The sequence below is a fragment of the Schistocerca piceifrons genome, chromosome 5 (assembly GCF_021461385.2).
Source record: "Schistocerca piceifrons isolate TAMUIC-IGC-003096 chromosome 5, iqSchPice1.1, whole genome shotgun sequence".
NCBI lineage: Eukaryota > Metazoa > Arthropoda > Insecta > Orthoptera > Acrididae > Schistocerca > Schistocerca piceifrons.
Window position 1 is genome coordinate 650,319,217 of NC_060142.1, and position 25,659 is coordinate 650,344,875.

A 25,659-nucleotide genomic window follows, 5' to 3' on the forward strand; every position below is an offset into this window, starting at 1 on the left:
TTGCTTCTGCAGATGCAATACGATGCTCCGTGGCCATACGCCGAACACGATGGTCTTCCCTCTCGGCAGTGCCGAGTGACGGTCCAGAGCACGGTCTTCTTGCTACCGTATATTCCTGCGACTACCGCCGTCAGCAATCATGTACAGTGGCTAAATCCCTGCCAAGTCTTTCTTCAGTATCGTATAAAGAACATACAGCTTTTCATAGTCCTATTACACGACCTCGTTCAAACTCAGTAAGGTGTTGATAATGGCATCTCTGTAACTTAAAGGCATTCTTGACTAGCATCAACTCACCATGTCCAATCTCGAAGATAACTAACAATTACGACCGTTACAACGTGTGTTTAAATCAAACCTGAACAGCATTCTCGTTGTGGTGCTATTAGCGCCACTCTTTTGCGTATGGTGCGAAATCTGAAGTGACATCAGTCGGATGTAGAAACACACCTACCAACTTTATTTTATGTCGCACAATTTCTTCTTGAGTTGCTACTTTTTCCGTCTGTTCATATTTGCTATGTTCACTTTTTGATAAATTTCTATCCAGTTTGGATTACCTGAAAAAGAAATGAAATTCTCCTTTACTTGGCATGATTGTAAATTTGGGAGCCCCAGTTCAACGGCCGGCCGGAGTGGCCGAGCGGTTCTAGGCGCTACAGTCTGGAACCGCGCGACCGCTACGGTCGCAGGTTCGAGTCCTGCCTCGGGCATGGATGTGTGTGATGTCCTTAGGTTAGTTAGCTTTAAGTAGTTCTAAGTTCTAAGGGACTGATGACCTCAGAAGTTAAGTCCCGTAGTGCTCAGAGCCATTTGAACGCAGTTCAACGTGAGAATACGGTTCAGGAATCGTCTCATAAGTGAAGAGACAGCATTTCCATCGGTCAAGTTTGAATAAATGGAGTAGCGAATTGTTCAGTCTTGTCAGGCCTTACGAAATGATCTGGAAGTGACTGAAAGGATTCGTAACTCGCAGCAGGGACGAGTGCTGCATTGTATCCAAATTCGAATACGGTACGTGAAACACCTTCCTTCAACAATTGTGCTGTCCAGTCGTGTTTCGGTGTGCTAGTGCACATACAGCAGCTTGCGCATACGTTTCACGCCAGTCTTTAGTGGTATGACCTTCAGTGCCGTCCAAAAGGCACCGGAGGGAGTATTTATTTTTATTATTCGGCCGTCAGAAATGGCTAGGGGCCGTGCTCGTTGTGTGCAGACACAAGCTTAATTGGCCTTTGTCCGGAAACAACCATAAGCTGCATAGGTCACGGTCGACGGGCTTCAAGCTGCCTCACTAACGAGGACAGGGCAACTGCCACAGCCCGGTTTCTCGGGAACTTCGCTCGGTGAAAGAGGAGTGGAAGTCTAGGCTTAGCCGCACACACTCAATCGCTTCTGAGAAAACGACGGTCAAAATTTTCGAGGTACTTGACGCGCCTTTTATAGCGCGGTGAAATCAGACTAAATGATTGTTCTGTTGTTAGCTTCGCGTCTTTTTAATTTTGGCCCCATATTCGAAACCCAATTATTTTTTCATTTATTTTATTTTATTTTTATTGTTTTCATTTATCTACCCAAGTTAGTAGAAGGTTACTATACAGATGTTTCTTATGAAATTATGGGATACAAGAACGTTATAGTAATTGTCAAATTGCAACTGGATTTTACAGTAAGTGTCACACATTTATTACATAACATAAACTGATCAACCAGGATATTATGACCAACGACCTAATATCGACATAAAGCCGTCCAGGTGATAGAGAAGCGTCACGTGGCGAGTATAAAGGCACATTTGCATGCCGAGCGTGAGTTTCCTCGGAAACGCGAAATATTAATTAAATAAATAATCAGTGACAAATAAATAAAGCCTATGGCACACAACTGCAGCGCTGTGTCGCTGATAAAACAAAAGCACAATTACGTTACTCTTATGTTTGATTAAGAAAGAGAGAGCTCTGGTTGAAGTGGTGCGAGAAGCACGTATTTTATTTTATTGTCTGGCACACCGCCATATTTCATGTTATAGAAGAATACTGCGAGTTGCAACCACACTAGGCACTCGATTCTGTAAAGAATTTATATTTATAAAAGTAAGTAGGATTATGAACTGTAGGCTTATTCATTGAATATATCTGATTTAACTAACTGTGTAACTTTTTTATGTTTAGTAGACAATCACCTCTGTACGACGTATTGGCATGGCTGGCAAATTATTGTAATATTGAGATTTAGATTATGAGTCCGCACCTACCGCAGCAGTCTTTGGAAACGATTTAATTACGAAGTCCGATTATTCAGTTTTATTTCACGGTCAACTACGAGTAACATTGCCTTTACGAAAAAGCCATTGTCAAGCGTCTGATAACGAATAATCAAACGTCCACGTTCCAGATAAGCAAGCACAATTGCATTCACAATCACCATCATACAGATAGAATAATTAACATATTTAAAATAACAATATATTTTTATTTATTTATTTTATTTATTTTATATTGGCGACTGCGTGTCGGACTTGTTATTTTGTCATTTGTTACATTGTTCTCTTTGTTTCATGTAAAAAATCAACTTTCTGGACCTAGACGTCAATGTATGAGAGATAACAAAATCTGAAGATATTTGCCAATTCTGAAATTCTGCGGGAAGACGCAATGAAACTTCCAGCAAAATAAGGTAAGACGCAGCATCTTTGCATTGGTAGGCTTGACCAGACGTATAATTCAGTGTATTAGCTTTTCAGTAAATTCTGTAGTGTTTCTTTTCTGCATAACAGTTTCAGTGATAAATTTCATTCTCAGTACTTTTCCCTAAACAATAACGTATGCAACAATACCAATACACGAGTGTACAATATGGCCGACTTCTGTACGATATCATGTAACATGGCCAGCAGCCATTACCAATAATCTCAAATTCAGTTTATATTTTTAAATTAACAGACAGCCATTGTTGCTACGAGCGATTCATGCTCAACTACATTTTATTTTAAAATCAGTGTCAAAAATTTTCTTGAAACATATATCACGTGTGGCATGGTAATAACTAGAAAACAATACGCAAAAATGGAACAGCAAGGACGTACTATTCAGACGCAATCCGACTCGGACGTGAGACAAGTGTTAGAAAATGACTTTACGACAGCAACCGGTAGTGACGATTCATCAAATATTGACGCAAGTGTTGACGAAAATTTTGACGATAGGCCGTCCACTACAAAAATTTCAAAATCTCAATCAGAGCCCATGTTAATGCATGACGTCACGTCTAATGACGCGGCGGGGGCAGAGACCTTGCAAACGGTAAACATTGCCGACATGTTACAAATGCTAATGAAACAAAACGCCGAAAACATGGCAACCTTAAAGGCACAATTAGAGACACAAAATGAACAGTTAAAAACACAAAATGACGAAATCAAATCTGATCTCATAGCAATCAAGATAGGTAATGACACTTTATGTAAGCGTGTGGAACTTATAGACGCCACACTGACCAAACAGATGACCGAACTCAGTACTAAATTTTCCCAGCTCAATACGAGACAAGAAAAGACTACAACTGACGTAGCACTTTTACAGACACAAGTAAAAAACCTTAATGTCACGTGTGAAGTTCTTACTGAACAAATTCAAACATATCCTTCAGTACATGACAATCTTGAAAAACGAATTACTGACGTACAGAATAAATTTGACAATGTTGAACAACACCTGACTGACATCTTACAATCAGATGCCACAGCTCATTTTCAAAATATTAATAAAGAATTTCATGATTGGGTTGAGAACAAAGACAAACATTTTGATAGATGCTTACGTGAAAATTTACCAACAATTGTGCACGACTCCGTAGCGCAATACATTACTAATAACAAACAGTTGATCAGTGACGCAGTACAATCCGTCACTGCACCCATGAGACAATTCACCGATCAACTACAGTCTGAATGTAACGAAAATATCAGTCAAAATGTACAGTTCAGAAACCAATATACATTCGAGTATGATACACACATTCCGCACACGAAAATACACAAGAACAAAACACACCACGACTACAACACATACCACGATGTGGAAACACAAACACAAGCTATTATCATGGTAAACCACAGCAACATTATCGTAATTACTCGCCAGCTGAACATACCAGTAATTACAGTGGAATAAATCCATATCACAATGCGAAGGAAGATGAAAGCTTAATGAAACACAGGCAATTTCAGATTTTTATCCCAGAAAAACGAACCATTCATCCGGTGATTTTTCTTAAATCTTTTAGTAACGCATTTCCACGCACTTGGAGTGACCGGAAAAAGATTTCATATATTGTCGGTTACATCCAAGGCGATGCAGCTGTCTGGGCATACAGTCAAGCTGACGTATGTACCACGTACAGTGAGTTTGAGCGTGCTTTTCTGAACAAATTCTGGTCGCAATCCGTCCAGGAGCGACTCAGAAAACAAATTTTAGAACCTGAAACTTTTAACAGTAAAAATGGTAACTTACGCAGATATTTTGAAAAATACTTGAACATGGGACATTTTTTAGACGAACCAGTCGCAACGCGTGATATACTCCGAGCGTTGAAGGCCAAATTGCCTTTCAACATTAAAGAAAAACTCCTACATATCCCGGATGACGATTCAGATTATTTTTTAACAGCTTTAGATTCGGTTGACATGTTACTTGAAGATCAGCGCTTCGCGCGGCAAAACAGCAGCCACAATGTTTACACTAGTGGTATGCAAAACATGCAGGCTTGCCAACACAATTCTGGCGCGCCCACAGTTGGATACGCGGTACAACAAAAACAGCAAACTCACATGCCGACTCAGTACGGAAATCAAAATCAACACGCGTATTCCAATACAAACAATAGTTACAACAGTAATAACATTTCATGCGGCAATCCATACAAAAGGCACCGCGGTAATAACTACAACGGTAACAACGGATACAAAGGTAATAACAAAAACACAAACAGAAATAGAAATAATAATAACTACGAGCCAAGACTGCATCAAGGTTGGACTCGTAACGATCAGTACTTTCATTCAAACTCTGCTTTACCACAGCAGCCACCAGGTCAAAATTGGAGCATACCTTACGACCGACAGGTAAGTTATAATGCGCAACAGCAACAACAACCGCAAAAGTTTGGAGATCATAATAGGCAATATCCGAATGTGAATATAATAGAAATGACACCTGATGCACAACCTCAATCTGTGTCACTACCTAGTACAAATGCTAATCCAACAAACTAGAAACAGTCACTACTTTGCCCCAGGTCGTGGCTGAAGAATTCTTGGGGGGCGACTTCAATGTTAATCAGTTATTTGACACCACACTTGAACAACAGAATAATGATATGCCGAGTAATTCTAAACAAAAACTACCTGTTTTATTTATAAGATACAACCACAATAACAATATATCAGATGAACTTTTACAAGACAGTACACAATGTCGTTTAAACACAAATGAAATTGTTTTAGCATCTACTACTGGTGTAGTAGGTGGGATTCCAACTACTATTATCCTAGATACAGGTGCAGCTGTAAGCGTTTTGTCTTTTAATTTCTATAAAAAGATGTGTGAATTGGAACCTGTGCCTGAGTTTCCTGCCCAAAACTGTAAAATAACTACTGCACTAGGTAATAAGTCATGTAGGGTTACGAAGCAAGTTTTTGTAAACGTTAAAATAGGTAATGGAACCGTACAATGGCCATTCCTGGTTGTACAAAACCTTGTGACAAATTGCATATTAGGAATAGATATTATGAGCGAGAAGGACTGCATTATAGACTTCTCCAAAGGTAAATGTATTTTAAATGATAAAGGCAGTGTAATTATTATTGATTTGGACAGGAGAACTCTAAAGCATGGCAAACACTGTACAGGGTACAAGGTTCAGTTAGTACTTGACAATGACATTCAAGACATGCAAACACACTCATCTGACACAGAGCTAATGGACTTGAAAACATTGCTTGATCATAAGATAAGTGAAGCTACAGCTCTCAGTGTACATGAACGTATAAAACTACAGGAAGTGTTATCCAAATATTTACAAGTTTTTACCAAACGATTAGGTGTTATCAACACGTATGTGTACAAGATTGAAGCTAAGCCTCACAAGATCTTCTACCATAAGACATATAACTTACCGTTATCTCAACGACCTGCTGTGCGGCAAGAATTAAAACAAATGTTAGACTGGAAGGTCATTGAACCATCCACCTCACCTTATTGTGAACACGTTGACACTCTTCAAAGAATTTTAGAAAAATTTGCACAAGCTGGAGTCACAGCCAACCTAAGAAAATCAAAATTTGGTTGCAGTGAGATAAAGTATTTAGGACATATCATTAATTCACAGGGCATACGTCCGGATCCCAGTAAATTAGATGCTATCAGAAACTTTCCTAGCCCTCGAACTAAAAAGCAGTTAAAATCATTCCTTGGGCTATGTTCATTTTTCAGACGTTTTTTGCCACAACCACTTTTGAACAGTAAACATCTGCTAAATCTACTCAGAAAGAATCAAGTTTGGATCTGGTCGGAACAGTGCCAGAATGACTTTAATACAATTAAACATGCTTTAGTGAATGCTAACATATTGAGCCATCCAGGTTTCAATTTAGATTTTTGTATGATTTGTGACGCTTCACGTACTGGCTTGGGCTGTTGCTTATTTCAAGTTGTAAAGAATAAAGAGGAGGAACAGATAAGAATTATTGGGTTTGCGAGTCGCACTCTAACTGAATGTGAGCGTACATACTCCACTACTGAGTTAGAAACACCTTCCATAGTATGGGCATTCAAGAAATTCAATTATTATTTATTTGGAAAACATACGGTAATTTACACCGATCACCAGGCCCTGACATTTTTGTTAACTTGTAAACTTGTACATCCTAGACTATCACGATGGGCAGTTACACTTCAGAACTACTCTTTTGAAATTAAGTACATAAGAGGTAAGGACAACACCATTGCAGACACTTTGTCTAGACTTCCACAAGGTATGAATGATACCAACAGTGACTTAGAAAATATAAATGACTACAGGATTCTCTTAATGCAAGACAAGCAGTATCACCAATATTATATTGATATGTGCAGAAACATGGCTGAATTACAAAAATCTGATCCTCACTGGTATAAGATAATAACATTACTGGTAGAAAAACACAATCATCCTTTGACTAAGTATTACAAGTTACACAATGATGTGTTATTTTACCGCCGACATCCAAATGCTACTAACTGGTGTGTATGCATTCCCAAAGAGTCTGAACGTAATCTAATTTGGCACACACACTTAGTTTGGGGTCATTATGGGACGAAAAAGTGTTTGGCAAAGCTCAGTACATACTGTTATTTTAGCAATATGAGAAGAAAAATTTACAGGGAACTAAAAACATGTGTCATATGTCAAAAATCAAAACCTCAGAATTTATCCACAAAAACAGATTTACATTCTATTTTACCTAGTAAACCCCTGGAAATTCTGTGTACTGACATCAGTGGACCGCATCCAGCAAGCTCTGGAGGCGTCAAATATATCTTAGCTTTTTACGATATATTTTCTAAACATGTAAAACTTTATGCTTTAAAATCCGCCACTGCAAATGCTATAATACGAAGATTCTCAAGTGATTACCTGACGCACGTGGGAAAACCTAAAGCAATTCTGTCAGATAATGCAGCATACTACTCTGGGTACAAATGGAGAAATTTCTTGAAGGACAATAACATTAAAAGTATATTTATTTCGAGGTTTAGTCCACAATGTAACGCGACTGAGAGACTTTTCCGAGAATTAAATCGTTTCATGAGGACCTATATTTCATCAAAACATACTAATTGGGTGTCCTACCTAAGTCTTTTCGAAGACGTACACAATAACTTAAATATTTACGATACGAATTACACACCTAACGAGATCATGTTCAATTGCAAACAGAACGATCAGTGGATAGAACCATTACCTAAGTTGTCAGACAAGGAAATCACACCTGAACAGAAAATAAAAGAAGTATTGACTACATTGACACATCACGCACAAATATGAAACAAACATCACAGAAATATAATAAAAAGAAAACAAAAATTCGAGGTAGGAATGCTTGTACTACTTCGTACTCATCATAAATCTGTAGCACTCAAACGACGCAACGCTAAGTGGCGTCTGCTATATGAAGGACCTTATATAACTGTTAACATACCGCATCCTGGTGCGTATCTGTTACAACAACCTAGAACTAACAAAATTATTGGGCTATACGCACACCGAGATCTTAGAGCATTTCATGCTGAATAATGTCAAGGTCATACCCATCAAAATATTGCTAAGCAACTCGAAAAACTCTGTTGTTACAACACAGATAATAAGTAGTATAGAAATTTTCATTTCAGCGGTTCCAGTGACGCAGTTGAAGACAGAAGAACTCTTCTTTCAGCGCGCGCCTCCACCTGAAAGACGGAATATTAAAGTAAAATTTATGATTACGTAGCAGTGGATGACATATTAATTTTTCACGGAACATTTGTTACTGAAGGTACCACTGACTTGGTGTGACACCTGACGAACTGACAGACGTCATCTGTGAAGCGATCTTTTACTTTGAGAAATAGATTAGACACACATCTCTCAACACGAAAAGCATCTATCAGTAGTCAAGGCCACACAGACACTCTACACACACGCACAAAACGCGAGGAATCGAACATTTTCTCTCTCTTACTATTTTGAATATTTATTGAGTAGTGAAAACGCCTGGTCTTGCCTACTGATGTAATGAATGTTGTGTCTAACCTATCTTAATTTCAGATGACATCACAAAAAACATCGATAATATCCCAGCAAAACCGCTAAAGAGGATGTAAATATCTGCAATTCATGTAATCAAATGTGACACAATGTAATAACCTATAGCGATGTAATGATGATGTAAACATGTTTATGTGCAACTATATTATGTTTATGCTAAGAAAATATGTGACGTGTGTATGTATAATTACTTATTTTTTTAACTGATGTATAGTGCAACTGTTACTATGTAAAAATTTGAACAAAACGAGTGCCAAAAAGACATTGCATAGTGAACCACTGTTCACGGACATTAACGAACATTACTAACTCTGCAACTACGCGGAAACCTATGTGAAAGAAACTGTTAATGCCATTCATTATGCAGCGTATCTATGTAAACGCGATGAACGATTTCCTTGATTAATAACTACGAACATTTAGGTGAGCTATATTCAGCAAAAAAACTGAAAATGTGAAGTGCATAATTCGTGCATCGTCTAGTGATATTACTACAGTACCCAACTTCAAGATGTTAACTGGATTAAATTGCCACAAAGTGCCTGTCCAGAAAACAACACGACGGGTGGAAGAATTTTGGTTGGAACTTCAGGGAATGAAATGTTCTCGAAATGTGACGGACACTCTTACCTGGACTGTCCAAGGATCGACGCCAGCTATGTGCCGTCCGAGGTTCTGCAACCAAGCTTCCACGGAATGTAAAAAACGAACTGCACGTGGACCAATTACTCGACGGGTCACGTCTGATCTGTAATAAGCAATGCTTTTAGTCACAACGAACTGCATCACTACGACTATAATGGAAATGAGAAATGGACACGCTTATGTATTAATCACGTTGTTATACAACGATGTTACTGTGATCAAAAAACTTTACCACGACGATACTAACCTGTAAAAAATTATTGTGCAGCGGATGAATATGAACTGTAATAACGACACGATGTGTATAGGTCAACGCACCTGAAAAATACGAACATTTTTCTTTGAAGTATTTCAAAACAATACTATGTAACTAAGAACATTCAACAATCTAAGTTGTATTGTGTTATAACAAATATTGCAAATTTAAAACTAAGTTACCTGTCATAGAATGTAGTCTTCATATGTAATCTTGGTTGAATATTTTCTTTGTGCAACGACTGAAAAACGCGCGCACACGAACAATATGAACTGCAATACTATGCCGCGTGATCTAACTGTACGATATAACGGCAGTGCCGCAGTTACACAGACGCTTCTGCGCATGCGCGCACTCTATCTGCGAACATTAGAACTTTTACGGCGCACCCGCGTCATACAAATTTTGTATATAATGTGTATAATGTGTAATATAAGTCATGTAAATAGTTGTAGATAACTTAGATTTTCTTGTGCCTTTAGGTGAATTGCTCGCCTGCAGGTGTGTCCTTTCGCCTCGCAATTCAGGGGGCAATATAAAGGCACATTTGCATGCCGAGCGTGAGTTTCCTCGGAAACGCGAAATATTAATTAAATAAATAATCAGTGACAAATAAATAAAGCCTATGGCACACAACTGCAGCGCTGTGTCGCTGATAAAACAAAAGCACAATTACGTTACTCTTATGTTTGATTAAGAAAGAGAGAGCTCTGGTTGAAGTGGTGCGAGAAGCACGTATTTTATTTTATTGTCTGGCACACCGCCATATTTCATGTTGTAGAAGAATACTGCGAGTTGCAACCACACTAGGCACTCGATTCTGTAAAGAATTTATATTTATAAAAGTAAGTAGGATTATGAACTGTAGGCTTATTCATTGAATATATCTGATTTAACTAACTGTGTAACTTTTTTATGTTTAGTAGACAATCACCTCTGTACGACATATTGGCATGGCTGGCAAATTATTGTAATATTGAGATTTAGATTATGAGTCCGCACCTACCGCAGCAGTCTTTGGAAACGATTTAATTACGAAGTCCGATTATTCAGTTTTATTTCACGGTCAACTACGAGTAACATTGCCTTTACGAAAAAGCCATTGTCAAGCGTCTGATAACGAATAATCAAACGTCCACGTTCCAGATAAGCAAACACAATTGCATTCACAATCACCATCATACAGATAGAATAATTAACATATTTAAAATAACAACAACATATATTTTTTTATTTATTTTATTTATTTTATACGAGGAACGATTTATAGAGACATGCACGGTGCATGCAGCATCAGCGAGGGTGCCGTCCGTGTGTAGAATGGGGACGGCGCACGATCTGTCTGAGTTTGACCGAGGGAAGATTGTGACGACCCGGTGGCACGGCACGGGTCTTTCGGAAACCGCACGACTTGTCCTGTGTTCGGGGAGTGCTGTGGTGAGTGCCCTCAACACATGGCGAAACCCAGGTGAAATCACGTCCAGACGTCTTGAGGTTCAAATGGTTCAAATGGCTCTGAGCACTATGGGAGTTAACATCTATGGTCATCAGTCCCCTAGAACTTAGAACTGCGTAAACCTAACAAACCTAAGGACATCACACAACACCCAGTCATCACGAGGCAGAGAAAATCCCTGACTTCGCCGGGAATCGAACCCGGGAACTCGGGCGTAGGAAGCGAGAACGCTACCGCACGACCACGAGCTGCGGACGTCTTGAGGTTGGGCAGCTACTCCTGATTACAGACGTCGGACATCGTAGGCTAGGCGGTCTGGTAAAACAGGACCGGCAGCGAACTGTGGTGGAAGTAACATCAGTCTTTAATGCTGGCCAGAGCACAAGTGTGTCTGAACACACTGTGCACCGAACACTCCTGACGGTAGGCCTACGCTGCCGAGTACCCATGCATCTAACGCGCTGCTTCCCGAGCGGGAAGGCGTGCCGGTCCCCGGCACGAATCCACCTGGCGGATCTGTGTCGAGGTCCGGTGTGCTGGCCAGCCTGTGCACGGTTTTTAAGACAGTTTTCCATCTGCCTCAGAGAATGCAGGCTGGTTCCCCCTATTCCGTCTCAATTACACTTCGTTGGTCATTGCTGCGCAAACACTGTCTCCACGTACGCGTACACCATAATTACTCTACCACCCAAACATTTGGGGTTACACTCGTCTGGTATGAGACGTTCACGGAGGGGGGTGGAGGTGCGGAGGGGTCTACTGGGGTTCGAACCGCACAATAACCCTGGGTTCTGTGTGGGACGGCGGTGAGGTGGGTGACTGCTGTGGCCTGCTGTGGGGTTGTAGAATACTGAGGGCTACGACGGGACGAAGCCTCTCTGTCATTTCTAGGTCCCTGGTTGAGTATACAATACTACCACGCATGTGCCAATTTTAACATACGACAGCGGCAACTACGACTGAAATGGACATGTGACCATCAGCACTTGACGATGGCGCAATGGCAGAGCGTAGCATGGTCTGATGAACCCCCATACTTTCTTCTTCACGCCGACATGAGGGCACGGATACCTCCTCTTCCACGAGAACAGCTTCTTGGCACCTCTACTGAGGGACGGAGACAAGCTGGCGGCGGCTCCATTGTGCTCTGGGAAGCATTCACGTGGGCATCATTGGGTCCAGTGGAGCTCGTGCAAGGCACCCTGACGGCCAAGAAGTATTGTACACTGGTTGCAGACCACTTACATCCCTTTATGACGTCATGTTTCCCGACGGCAGTGGCATTTTTCAGCAAGATAATGCGCCGTGTCACAAGGCCAGGATTGTGAGGCAGTGGTTCGAGAAACACACTGTCAAGTTCCAGTTGATGTGCTGGCCCTTCTGCTCGCCGTATCTGAGCACGATCGAACACATCTGGAATGTGACTGAACGTGGAGTTCGAACTCATCGCCCTCCTCTCGGAAATTACGGGAATTAGGTGATTTGTGTGTGCAGATGTGGTGCCAACTTTCTCCAGTGACCTACCAAGGCCTCACTGCTTCCATGCCAAGAACTGTCGCCGCTGTTATCCGTGTTAGAGGTGGACATACAGGCTGTTAGGTAGCTGGTCACAATGCTCCGGCTGACCAGTGTACATGTTTATGGCGTGTTGAGGGGTTACAATGTTTTTAAATTCTCACAATCTGGTATTTAATTCTCATATTAATGCTTATATTTTATTCATGTGTTTTTCTTCATGAAGATTTGGTGCATTCCAGTGGATAATGCCGGTCGTAGAAACATTCCAAACACAGATATTCCGAACACCACGAGCATCACGCGAAAGCAGGTTTGCCACAGAAACATTTCTTGGTATAAATCTCACTCTGGAAGGAAAGATATCGGGCGTGTGCAATAATTTCGCGGCAGACAGTGCATAACGGATCTTTTTTTCCGAAAAATGGGGCTTACAACTGATTATGAATCGCCGGCCGAGCGGTTCTAGGCGCTTCAGTCTGGAACCACGCGACCGCTACGGTCGCGGGTTCGGATCCTGCCTCGGGCATGGATGTGTGTGATGTCCTTAGGTTAGGTAGGTTTAATTAGTTCTAAGTTCTAGGGGACTGATGACCTGAGATGTTAAGACCAATAGTGCTCAGAGCCATTTGAACCCTCTGATTATGAATGAAGATACACCACAGGAATTTCACCAAAAACCATGTCAAATACTTTCCTCTTTTTTTAAATTCATTCATCTGACGTACGATTAGCAGACGAATAAGTACTGCATTATGTAAATCTATATCGGAAAATATTCGTGTAGTAATCTTCTACAACATGGGTGTACAAATGAAAAACAAAAATATAAATAATAATCGGGTTTCGAACACGGTTCGCAAAATTAAAAAGTCGCGCAGCTAAGCAGAGAAACGTGTTTGCTTATTTTGACCACTCTTTCAGTGAAAGAAGTTTGTGGGAGATCGGGATTACTTATCTTTCCGTGTTCTACTCGTAAGCTGCAGCAACTTTGCGGCACCACTGGCGAACACTGCGACACACTGGCAACATCGATGACACTGCGTCTTCAGAAGCGCAACATATGACCGATTTGTCCCCACCGGAGGGAGAGTGGCGGACAGTGGTGGGCTCGCGTATCTCTGGGCGGAGGGCGAAAGTCGGAACTGGCGGCGCGACTGCTCCCTTAACGCCTAGGCGACAGGTATGCGGAGCTACTCAGTGTCGAGATAATACATCATATCCAGCACGGGGTGTATCGCCTGTTTGGCCATTGCACAACCACATAGGTTGGGTTCGTTTGTCATTCGGAACTACAAAGTTAGGCGGTTAGTGAAGTCTTTCAAGGAAATAGCAGACAGATCAAGGGAGAAGGGTTCTGAGGCCATCCTCGGTTCCTTTACACAGTTGGCTGAACAAGTGAGGGCAGCTGGCCTCGCTTGCAGAGTGGACACACGGATCTCTCTTATTATTTTGCAGCATCGTATCCAGAAACGATAGCTGGCATTCGGTTAGTTGCCGAGAAGAAGAACTAATTCAGAGGCTCAGACGATTCTGCATCGATCTTGGGTGCAAATTTCTCGACCTACACAATCGGATGGTGAACTGTGGCGCCCCACTCAATAACTTAGGTTTGTTGTTGTTGTTGTGGTCTTCAGTCCTGAGACTGGTTTGATGCAGCTCTCCATGCTACTCTATCCTGTGCAATCTTCTTCATCTCCCAGTACCTACTGCAACCTACATCCTTCTGAATCTGCTTAGTGTATTGATCTCTTGGTCTCCCTCTACGATTTTTACCCTCCACGCTGCCCTCCAATGCTAAATTTGTGATCCCTTGATGCTTCAAAACATGTCCTACCAACCGATCCCTTCTTCTAGTCAAGTTGTGCCACAAACTTCTCTTCTCCAAAATCCTATTCAATACCTCCTCATTAGTTACGTGATCTACCCACCTTATCTTCGGCATTCTTCTGTAGCACCACATTTCGAAAGCTTCTATTCTCTTCTTGTCCAAACTGGTTATCGTCCATGTTTCACTTCCACACATGGCTACACTCCATACAAATACTTTCAGAAACGACTTCCTGACACTTAAATCTATACTCGATGTTAACAAATTTCTCTTCTTCAGAAACGATTTCCTTGCCATTGCCAGTCTACATTTTATATTCTCTTTACTTCGACCATCATCAGTTATTTTACTCCCTAAATAGCAAAACTCCTTTACTACTTTAAGTGTCTCATTTCCTAATCTAATTCCCTCAGCATCACCCGATATAATTTGACTACATTCCATTATCCTCGTTTTACTTTTGCTGATGTTCATCTTATATCCTCCTTTCAAGACACTGTCCATTCCGTTCAACTGCTCTTCCAAGTCCTTTGCTGTCTCTGTCAGAATTACAATGTCATCGGCGAACCTCAAAGTTTTTACTTCTTCTCCATGAATTTTAATACCTACTCCGAATTTTTCTTTTGTTTCCTTTACTGCTTGCTCAATATACAGATTGAATAACATCGGGGAGAGGCTACAACCCTGTCTCACTCCTTTCCCAACCACTGCTTCCCTTTCATGCCCCTCGACTCTTATAACTGCCATCTGGTTTCTGTACAAATTGTAAATAGCCTTTCGCTCCCTGTATTTTACCCCTGCCACCTTCAGAATTTGAAAGAGAGTATTCCAGTTAACGTTGTCAAAAGCTTTCTCTAAGTCTACAAATGCTAGAAACGTAGGTTTGCCTTTTCTTAATCTTTCTTCTAAGATAAGTCGTAAGGTTAGTATTGCCTCACGTGTTCCAACATTTCTACGGAATCCAAACTGATCTTCCCCGAGGTCCGCTTCTACCAGTTTTTCCATTCGTCTGTAAAGAATTCGCGTTAGTACTTTGCAGCTGTGACTTATTAAACTGATAGTTCGGTAATTTTCACATCTGTTAACACCTGCTTTCTTTGGGATTGGAATTATTATATTCTTCTTGAAGTCTGTGGGTATTTCGCCTGTCTCATACATCTTGCTCACCAGATGATAGAGTTTTGTCATGACTGGCTCTCCCAAGGCCATCAGTAGTTCTAAAGGAATGTTGTCTACTCCCGGGGACTTGTTTCGACTCAGGTCTTTCAGTGCTCTTTCAAACTCTTCACGCAGTATCTTATCTCCCATTTCTTCTTCATCTACATCCTCTTCCATTTCCATAATATTGTCCTCAAGTACATCGCCCTTGTATAAACCCTCTATATACTCCTCCCACCTTTCTGCCTTCCCTTCTTTGCTTAGAACTGGTTTGCCATCTGAGCTCTTGATATTCATACAAGTGGTTCTCTTCTCTCCAAAGGTCTCTTTAATTTTCCTGTAGGCAGTAAAAGGGAAGCGGTTACACGGGCAGCACAGTTAGTGTGATTTGCACAGTGGGGTGTTTAAGTCGGGGCAACCCCTCCTTAGGGGCGGTGATGAAGTGCCAACCGAGAAGGAAGAAAGATCACCTACATAACGTTCATATGTCAATTTTCGTCTTTATGGTCGGAAAGAGAAAATGGTAGTATGATTTTCTGGAGGAGTGTCCATGGTAAGGGCTCCAAATTAGAGTACTTACTAAAGGTAATAGAGCCAGCGTTGTATTAGGGTCAGAAAACTGTTGAAACGAGAAGTGAATAACAACCACGTTCAAAATACAGATTGGAATGTTTGCCGCAAGACTATACTACAAGTCAGTAGTTCAAAATGGCTCTGAGCACTATGGGACTTATCATCTGAGGCCATCAGTCCCCTAGAACTTAGAACTACTTAAACCTAACTAACTTAAGGACATAATACACATCCGTGCCCGAGGCAGGATTCGGCCACTCCGGCCGGCAAGTCAGTAGTGAAGAAGTGCTTATTGATATAAGAAATCTAATTAAAGTTTTAAGAGAACCCGAATGTGAAATAATCTGGGTAAAGGTAAGCACCAAAGGTGTGTCAAACTTGGTAATAGGCTGCTTTTATAAGCCCCCCCCCCTGCCCCCCGTCGCCCCCCCCCCCACTCCCTGAGAAACGGTAGTTACAGAGACAACTTAGAGAAGATCGAAAGCAAGTTTTCTGACCATGTCACAGTAATAGGGGCAGGCTATCAGTTTGCCAGCTATAGAATGAGAGAGTCGTGCTATTAGAACTGGTATCAGAGTCAGGTATTCGTGTGAGATTCATCTGAATGTCTTCTCTGAAAATTACTTTCGAGCAAGTAAAGGCGAGGTTTTGAATCATGTAATGTATATGTGGACGTCGGTGATCATAAAGCTACTGTAGCATCACTGACTACAGGTGTTACACGACATTTTAAGGAAAAAAGATAAATATTTTTGACTACCAGGAGTGATAGGAAACAAAATGACTTCAGTATCAAACATTCAGCTCTGAGGACGGAGACGTAAGGCAAAAATGGAGGACATTCAGAGGCTCTGTACCATTCACCTTAGACCTGCACGCGCCGAGCAAGGTTGTGAGAGACGGCAAAGACCAAACATGGTACAAGAGTTATGTTACAATGTTGCTACGAAAGCAAATGCCGCTTCATTACATATTAAAGCGAAGTGGAAGTCTAGTTGACAAACAAAAGCTGAAAGAAGCTTACAAGAGCTTAGTGAGGACAACGCGAGAACCATTCAGCGAATTGAAAAGCAAAAAATTTGCCTAGCAATCCGACTAAAATTCCTAAGAAGTTTGGTTTGATGTAAAGGCAGTAGGTGGACCGCAGTCATCTATTCAGTCGCTCAGTGACTGTAATGGTACCGAAACGGAAGACGAGCGTAAGAAGGCCGAAGTATTTCGAAATTGGTTTACTACCCAGGATCGTAACATCGTCCTTCCTTTCAATCTTCGTACGAATATCGAAATGGCAGATATTGAAATAACAGACCGTGGAATAGAAAAATAACTACAGTCGCTTAGTAGTGGAAAAGCTTCAGGACCATATGATACATCTATAAGATTCTACAATGATTATGGGAGAGAACTTGCTCTCTTTCTAGCAGCAGTTTCTCGTAGTTTACTGCAGCAACGAAGGGTACCTAGCATCTGGAAGAAAGCGCACGTCATTCTCATTATCAAGAAGGTTGCCGACGATGCTGTGGTGTTCAGTAAGGTGTCGAAGTTGAATGATTGTTGGAAGCTACAGGACGACTTAGACAAAATTTGTGGTTGGTCTGATGAATGGCAGCTAGCTCTAAATACGGAAAAATGTAAGTTAATGCGGATGAATAGGAAGAAAAAACCTGTAATGTTCGGATACAGTATTACTAGTGTTCTGATTGACATAGTCAAATCGTTTAAGTGTCTGGGCGTAACGTTGCAGATCGATGTGAAATCGAACGAGCACGTGAGAACTGTGGTAGGGAACACGAATGGTCGACTTCGGTTTACTGGGAGAATTTTGGGAAAGAATGGTTCACCTGTAAAGGAGAACGCATATAGGAAGTTGGTGCGACCTGTTCTTGATTACTATTCGAGTGTTTGGGATCCGTACCACGTCGGATTGAAGGAAGACATCGAAACAATTCAGAGGCGGACTGCTAGATTTGTTGCCGGTAGGTTCGAACAATAAGTAAATGTTACGAAGATGCTTTGGGAGCTCAAATGGAAATCTCCGGAGGGAAGGCGACGTTCTTTTCGAGAAACACTGTTGAGGAAATTTAGAGAACCGAAATCTAAACGCCGGCCGCGGTAACCGAACTGTTCTAGACGCTTCAGTCCGGAGCCGCGCAACTGCTACGGTCGCAGGTTCGAATCCTGCCTCGTGCATGGATGTGTGTGATGTCCTTAGGTTAGTTAGGTTTAAGTAGTTCTAAGTTCTAGGCGACTGATGACCTCAGATGTTAAGTGCCATAGTGCTCAGAGCCATCTGAACCATTTATTTGAAATCTGAAGCTGATAGTCGAACGATTCTACTACCGCCAACATACATTGCGTGTAAGGACCACGAAGATAAGATACAAGAAAAATAGGGCTCATATGGAGGCGTATATAAATTTGTGGAACAGGAAAGGAAATGACTAATGGTGGTACAGGGTACCCTCCGCCATGTGCCGTGCGGTGGCTTACAGAGTATCTATGCAGATGTAGATGTAGATATATGCATACAATTATGAATCTATATATCTTACGTCAGCCAGTTGTAGCATTATGTAACATGTTTTATGCCCAAAATTATTACATTTTTTGAGAATGAAAATCTCTTCTATAAAAGTCAACATGGGTTCTGCAGACAAAAATCTTTCTAACCACAGTTCGCTCTGTTCTTCCGCAAGATTAAGAGTGTCGCTGACAAATACGACCAACTTAATGGAGTGTTTCAGAGTTTCGGAAGTCATTCAATACAATTGCGCACTGCCGTTTAGTGAAAAAAAACGAGCTTTCCAAGTATCGATCCAGATTTTGTGACTAGATTCAGCACTTTCTAAGAGAGAGAACTCTATGTGTTTCTCTTAGTGGAATGAAATTGACAAATGTAAATGTCTCAGAATGAATTTACACTCTGCAGCAGAGTGTGCGCTGATTTGAAACTTTATGGCGGATTGAAACTGTGCGCCGGACTGGGACTCGAATCTCGGACTTCTGCCTTCCGTGGACAAGTGCTCTACCGACTGAGGTATCCACGTCTCACGAGCGGTCTCCACAGCTTTACTTCCGCCAGTACCTCGTCTCCTACGTTCCAAACTTCACAGAAGTTCTTCTCTTCGAAGAGTGCTGGTCCCACAACGTACGCAGGAGAACTTTATAAAGTTTGGAAGGTAGGAAATGAGGTACTAGTGAAAGTAGAACTGTGAGGGCGGCTATTGAGTTGTGGTCGGATAGCTCGGTCAGTAAAGCATTCAGCCGCGAAAAGTAAAGGTCCCAGTTTCAAATCCCACGCGACACACTGTTTTAAACTGCTATGAAGTTTCAGATGTAAAAGTAATTACTGGAGTACTCCATGGGAGTGTTATAGGGCCATTACTGTTTACAATTCATATATGAAAGATCTAGCAGCTAACGTCAGAAACTCGATGAGGCGTTTTGCAGACGATGCTATTGTTTACGAGAAATAAAGCCTCTGGCGTAATATAAGAAGACTTGTCGAGAATCCATGATTCGTCTGGTGACTGACAGCTGACACTAAACGTGCCATATTGAGCGTAAATAGGCGACGAGATCCATCACTGCTCTGGCCGAAGCTCGTGGTCTAGCGTTACTGCCTCTGGATCATGGAGTCCCGGGTTCGATTCCCGGCCGGGTTGGGAATTTTCTGTGCCCAGGGACTGGGTGTTTGTGTTGTCCTCAACGTTTCATCATCATCATTGTGGTGTCACCGCCAGACACCACACTTGCTAGGTGGTACCTTTTAAATCGGCCGCGGTCCGCTAGTATACGACGGACCCGCGTGTCGCCACTGTCAGTAATTGCAAACCGAGCGCCGCCACACGGCAGGTCTAGAGAGACTTACTAGCACTCGCCCGAGTTGTACAGCCGACGTTGCTAGCCATGGTTCACTGAGAATTACGCTCTCAATTGCCGAGACGATAGTTAGCATAGCCTTCAGCTAAGTCAATTGCTACGACCTAGCAAGGCGCCATTTATCCTTTGCTATGTATCTAATGAAGCATGTACAGTAACAAGACCAATGTTCACCAATTGTGGATTAAAGTTAAGTATTCCAGCAGCTACGTACTTTTCTTTATAGCATTCATTACGTATCCTGTTTCAGACCTCACGCCAGCCTGCGTGAGTTTAAGCGCGTGCCTTTCGGTTACCCGTCACTGTGGATTGGCTGTCTTGCCAGTCCACAACATTTTTGGCGACGACGATTTAACGGTCGTATTGCACTAATTTACTTTTCATGGCTTCGCCACAATCTCCAGATGTACTGTCCGAATTTTATCGCTTGCAAAATCAGCAGACGCAGGCGTTATTGGATGCCCTTGGACAGCTCGTCCAGGGTCAACGTGCAATGCAAAACGATGCGGCAGCCGCCGCTTCACAACTACCGCACCCACAACATGCAGTTGCACCACCGTTTCGTCCATTTGATGCGAAAATGGAAACCTGGACGGAGTGGTCACGCCAATTTGGATTTCATCTCGCCGCCTACAGAATTCAAGGTAACGAGCGGCAGCCTCACTTATTGGCGTGTGTAGGGGTGCAGACGTACCGTGTGATAATGAAATTATTTCCCCGACGCGACGTAGCAACTCTGTCCTACGACGAAATTTTGTCTGCTTTAGATGCCTATTTCAAGGAAACAGTCAATGTAGTTGCAAAACGGTATACGTTCTTTCGTACAAAACGTACGGCCGGTCAAACTAATCGGGAGTGGGTTGCAACTTTGCAAGGCCTTACCAGGGATTGTGCTTTTGAGTGTGAATGTGGACTCCCTTATTCAGATACTATGGTACGTGATGCAATTGCACAGAACGTTTCGGATGTTCGTATAAGGGAACAGATTTTGAAACTAGTCAATCCCTCCCTTCAACAAGTGATAGACATATTGGATAGGCAAGACACACTTGACTTTGCTCAGGAATCGTTTGAAACTTCGCCAGCTGTGTGTCACATTAACTGGCCCGCCGGCCGAGCTGCACGGAACTCTAAACGGCCCTCGCGCACGTGTCCCGCGCCAGCAAGCAAATGCAGTGAAATCATGCCCGCGGTGTGCTACTAGACATTCGTGTGATAATTGCCCGTCACGCCAAGCTGTTTGCTTTTTCAGTAATAAAAAAGGACATGTTCAGAGTGTTTGCCAGAAAAAGCTCAAAACGGACACTAAAAACCATTCCAGGCCCTTTGCTTCGCGCCAGAATCGAACCACGAATACTCTGGCTCGTGAACCTTCGCCCATGGACATTCATGTAGTTAATTCCTCTCCGCCCAGTGACACTCTCTCTAACAGTGACGGTGTTCGTCCCACAAAAAGTGTGCGTCGACGTCGCCGGAAATCACGTCAATTAGCAAGTGATTCTGTACCAGTGTCTGTTCAAATTGCACAAAACAGTCGCTCTTGTCGTCAACAGGACAATAAACTTTTTGTGGACTTGGACATTCATGGCAACGTGATCCCATTCCAGCTCGATACCGGCGCTGCAGTTTCATTGCTCAATAAAGACACGTACAAACAACTGGGCACACCCCCGTTGCGTGCCGCAAATGTTACGCTAACTACATCTTCAGGTCACAAGATCCCTGTGTTAGGACAGTGCAGCCTTCTTACAACATACAAGGGACAAACAAAACTTGTGTCATTTTACGTACTTCGTTCTTCTGCTGCAGTGAACTTGTTTGGTTTAGATTTATTTCAATTGTTTAACTTGTCTATAGTCAATCAGGTCCTAACAGTGAACCAGACTGTGCCTTCAGCCAGTGTTTCTCGTCTATGTGAAGAATTTGCAGACATTTTTGCACCGGGCCTTGGTTGCGCTAAGAACTATGAAGCACATTTGGAACTGAAAGTAAACGCACAACCGAAATTTTTCAGAGCGCGCAATTTTCCCCACGCATTGCGTGATGAGGTCGCAAGAACGTTACACGATTTGGAATCACAAGGTGTAATTGAACGTGAGCAGGCTTCTCTCTGGGCCTCACCCTTAGTAATCTTGCCAAAACCTTCCGGAAAATTGAGACTTTATGTGGACTTCAAGGCAACAGTGAATCCACAACTAGTGATTGCAACTTATCCTTTACCCCGCCCGGAAGATCTTTTTGACAAACTGTGCCCGGGTAAATATTTTTCTAAGTTGGACCTCGCAGATGCGTACTTGCAAATACCGGTGGACGAAGAATCCCAGCGCGTATTGATGGTTAACACCCATCTTGGTTTGGATCGATTCAAAAGACTGCCATTCGGGTGTGCATCCGCCCCTGCATTGTTTCAGCAATATCTGCAAACTGTTTGTGCCTCGGTCCGTACTGCAGCAAACTATCTGGACGATATTGTGATCTCCGGAAAGACGGAAGAAGAACATTTAGCCAACCTCCGAACATTATTTCAGGTCTTGCGACAAAATGGTCTTCGCTTGCGGAAGGACAAATGTGTGTTTTTTGCTCGTGACATGTAATCAATGCCCATGGCATACATCCGAGTCCAGAGCACCTCCGTGCCATACAAGAATTTGAAGCAGCTACAGAGTGTGTTGGGAAAAATTAATTATTACCATCGTTATGTTCCCCATACCTCTTCCATTTCAGCTCCGCTTCATCGCTTACGCAGTAAAGGTGTTCCGTTCGTCTGGTCGACGGATTGCGAACGCGACTTTCGCCAGTTGAAATCGGCGTTGCTTTCTAATACTTGCCTTACGCCATTCGATCCCCAGAAACCCCTTTTGTTGATGGTAGATGCATCGGATTTCGGGATCGGTGCTGTGCTTGCGCACAAAGATGGTTCGCATGATCGCCCTATTGCCTTTGCGTCCAAATTGCTCTCGTCAACGCAAAGAAATTATTCACAGATCGAGAAAGATGCTTTGGCTCTCGTATTTGGTGTTGCAAAGTTTCATGATTTCTTGTATGGTCGTCACTTTACCATCATCACAGACCACAAACCTTTGACATCGCTTTTTCATCCGACCAAGCCTGTACCTCCACGTACAGCGCAGAAATTCATTCGCTGGTCTATTTTCCTCTCGCAGTACCGCTACGATATCTTGTATCGGTCCTCTGCTAAGCACGGAAACGCCGATGCGTTGTCCCGTTTGCCTGTTGCTGAGGATAGAGCATTCGATTCTTCCGAACTTGCTTGCATGTTCATTGATGCGGAAACCGATGACGTGGTCGAATCGTTTCCGATTGATTTTCGTCGTGTAGCTACAGCCACAGCTGCTGACCCAGTCCTTGCTACAGTTTCGCGTTTTGTTGCTACGCAATGGCCCTTGTCAAAGTCCCGGATCGAGGATCCGTTGGTTCGCCGATTTTTTGCTCACAAGGAGAGACTTTTCGTTCGACGTGGTGTTTTGCTGTTGCGTTCTGATAATGATCAGTCCAGGGTCGTGGTCCCACGTTCGTTACAGTCCTCTGTCTTACGGCTTCTCCACCAAGGACATTGGGGTATAGTGCGAACGAAACAACTTGCTCGTCAGCACTGGACATGGTTCGGAATCGATGCTGCGATTACGAAAATGTGCTCTTCTTGCATGGCGTGTGCCGAACAACAATCCGCACCACCGCGGAAATTCTTTGCATGGCCAAAAGCCACTTCCCCTCGGCAACGCTTACACATCGATTTTGCTGGTCCCTTCTGGAATGCTCGGTGGTTGGTTGTGGTGGATTCCTTCAGTAATTTTCCTTTTGTTGTAAGGATGTCTTCCACGACGTCATCTGCCACCATCCAAGCCTTATCCGCTATCTTTTGCATTGAAGGTCTTCCACAGACTATTGTTTCCGACAATGGCCCACAATTCATGGCCGCAGAATTTCAGTCATTCTGCAAGGCCAATGGTATTCAACATCTGACATCCGCGCCATTTTCGCCCCAGTCAAACGGTGCCGCTGAACGTTTGGTCCGGACTTTCAAGTCCCAGATGTTGAAGTTGAAAGAGTCGCATTCTCGGGAGGACGCGTTGTTGCTCTTTTTGTCTTCGTATCGCTCTCAGCCCCGCGATGGTCGCTCGCCGGCTGAGTTGCTTCACGGCCGTCCTCATCGAACCTTAATGTCTTTGTTGCATCCGCCACATCAGGTTCCTGTGCAGCGGCAGACGCCTGCTTTTGCTCCAGGCGACGTTGTATACTATCGCAACTATCGAGGTTCACGGCGTTGGCTCGCAGGGCGCATTCTTCGCTGCCTCGGCCGCGCTATGTATTTGGTTTTGGGGGCCTCTGGTGAGGTGCGTCGGCATCTCAATCAGCTGCGCCTCTGTCGTCGCTCGGGTTCTGCCGCTCCCAGTCTGCTTTCAGCGACGGTGCCGTCCGGTCAGCGCCCTGGGGACCCATCTACTGGCTCGCCTCATCCCCAGGTGTTACCGACGCTGCCTTCCATTTTGCCCCATGGCGACGCGCCGCCGCCGCCGCCGCCGCCGCCGCCGCCGCCGCCTGTTCTCCCGCCAGGCGCCTCCCTGGGTCACGCGCCGCCGATCGCTTCCCATGACCAGCTGTCCTCCGCCATGGAACTCTTGCCCACTCCGGACCAGATGTCGTCTTCGCCGGTCGGGTGCTCCGACTCGATGGAGGTCGACCCTTCGGCCCCTCCTGACTATCTACGGGCGCATACACCTCATGTTGGCGTGCACCCTGGACTAGGTTTTCAGGCGTTTCCTAGCTCCCCTCGGACCGAATGGCAGGGTGCGGGTGGCACAGCCTCGCCTGTTGTTAGGCTCCCCACCTCGTCGCATACGTCAACATGGGGTCCTCCCCACGGCGGGCGGAAGCCTTATGCCACAACCGTACGCCGATTTGCGGGGGAGGAATGTGGTGTCACCGCCAGACACCACACTTGCTAGGTGGTACCTTTTAAATCGGCCGTGGTCCGCTAGTATACGACGGACCCGCGTGTCGCCACTGTCAGTAATTGCAGACCGAGCGCCGCCACACGGCAGGTCTAGAGAGACTTACTAGCACTCGCCCGAGTTGTACAGCCGACGTTGCTAGCCATGGTTCACTGAGAATTACGCTCTCAATTGCCGAGACGATAGTTAGCATAGCCTTCAGCTAAGTCAATTGCTACCACCTAGCAAGGCGCCATTTATCCTTTGCTATGTATCTAATGAAGCATGTACAGTAACAAGACCAATGTTCACCAATTGTGGATTAAAGTTAAGTATTCCAGCAGCTACGTACTTTTCTTTATAGCATTCATTACGTATCCTGTTTCAGACCTCACGCCAGCCTGCGTGAGTTTAAGCGCGTGCCTTTCGGTTACCCGTCACTGTGGATTGGCTGTCTTGCCAGTCCACAACAATCATCATCATCATCATTCGCGACAGTGGCTAGATTGTACTGTGAAAGAAAGTGGCATGTGTAAAAATTGTGACT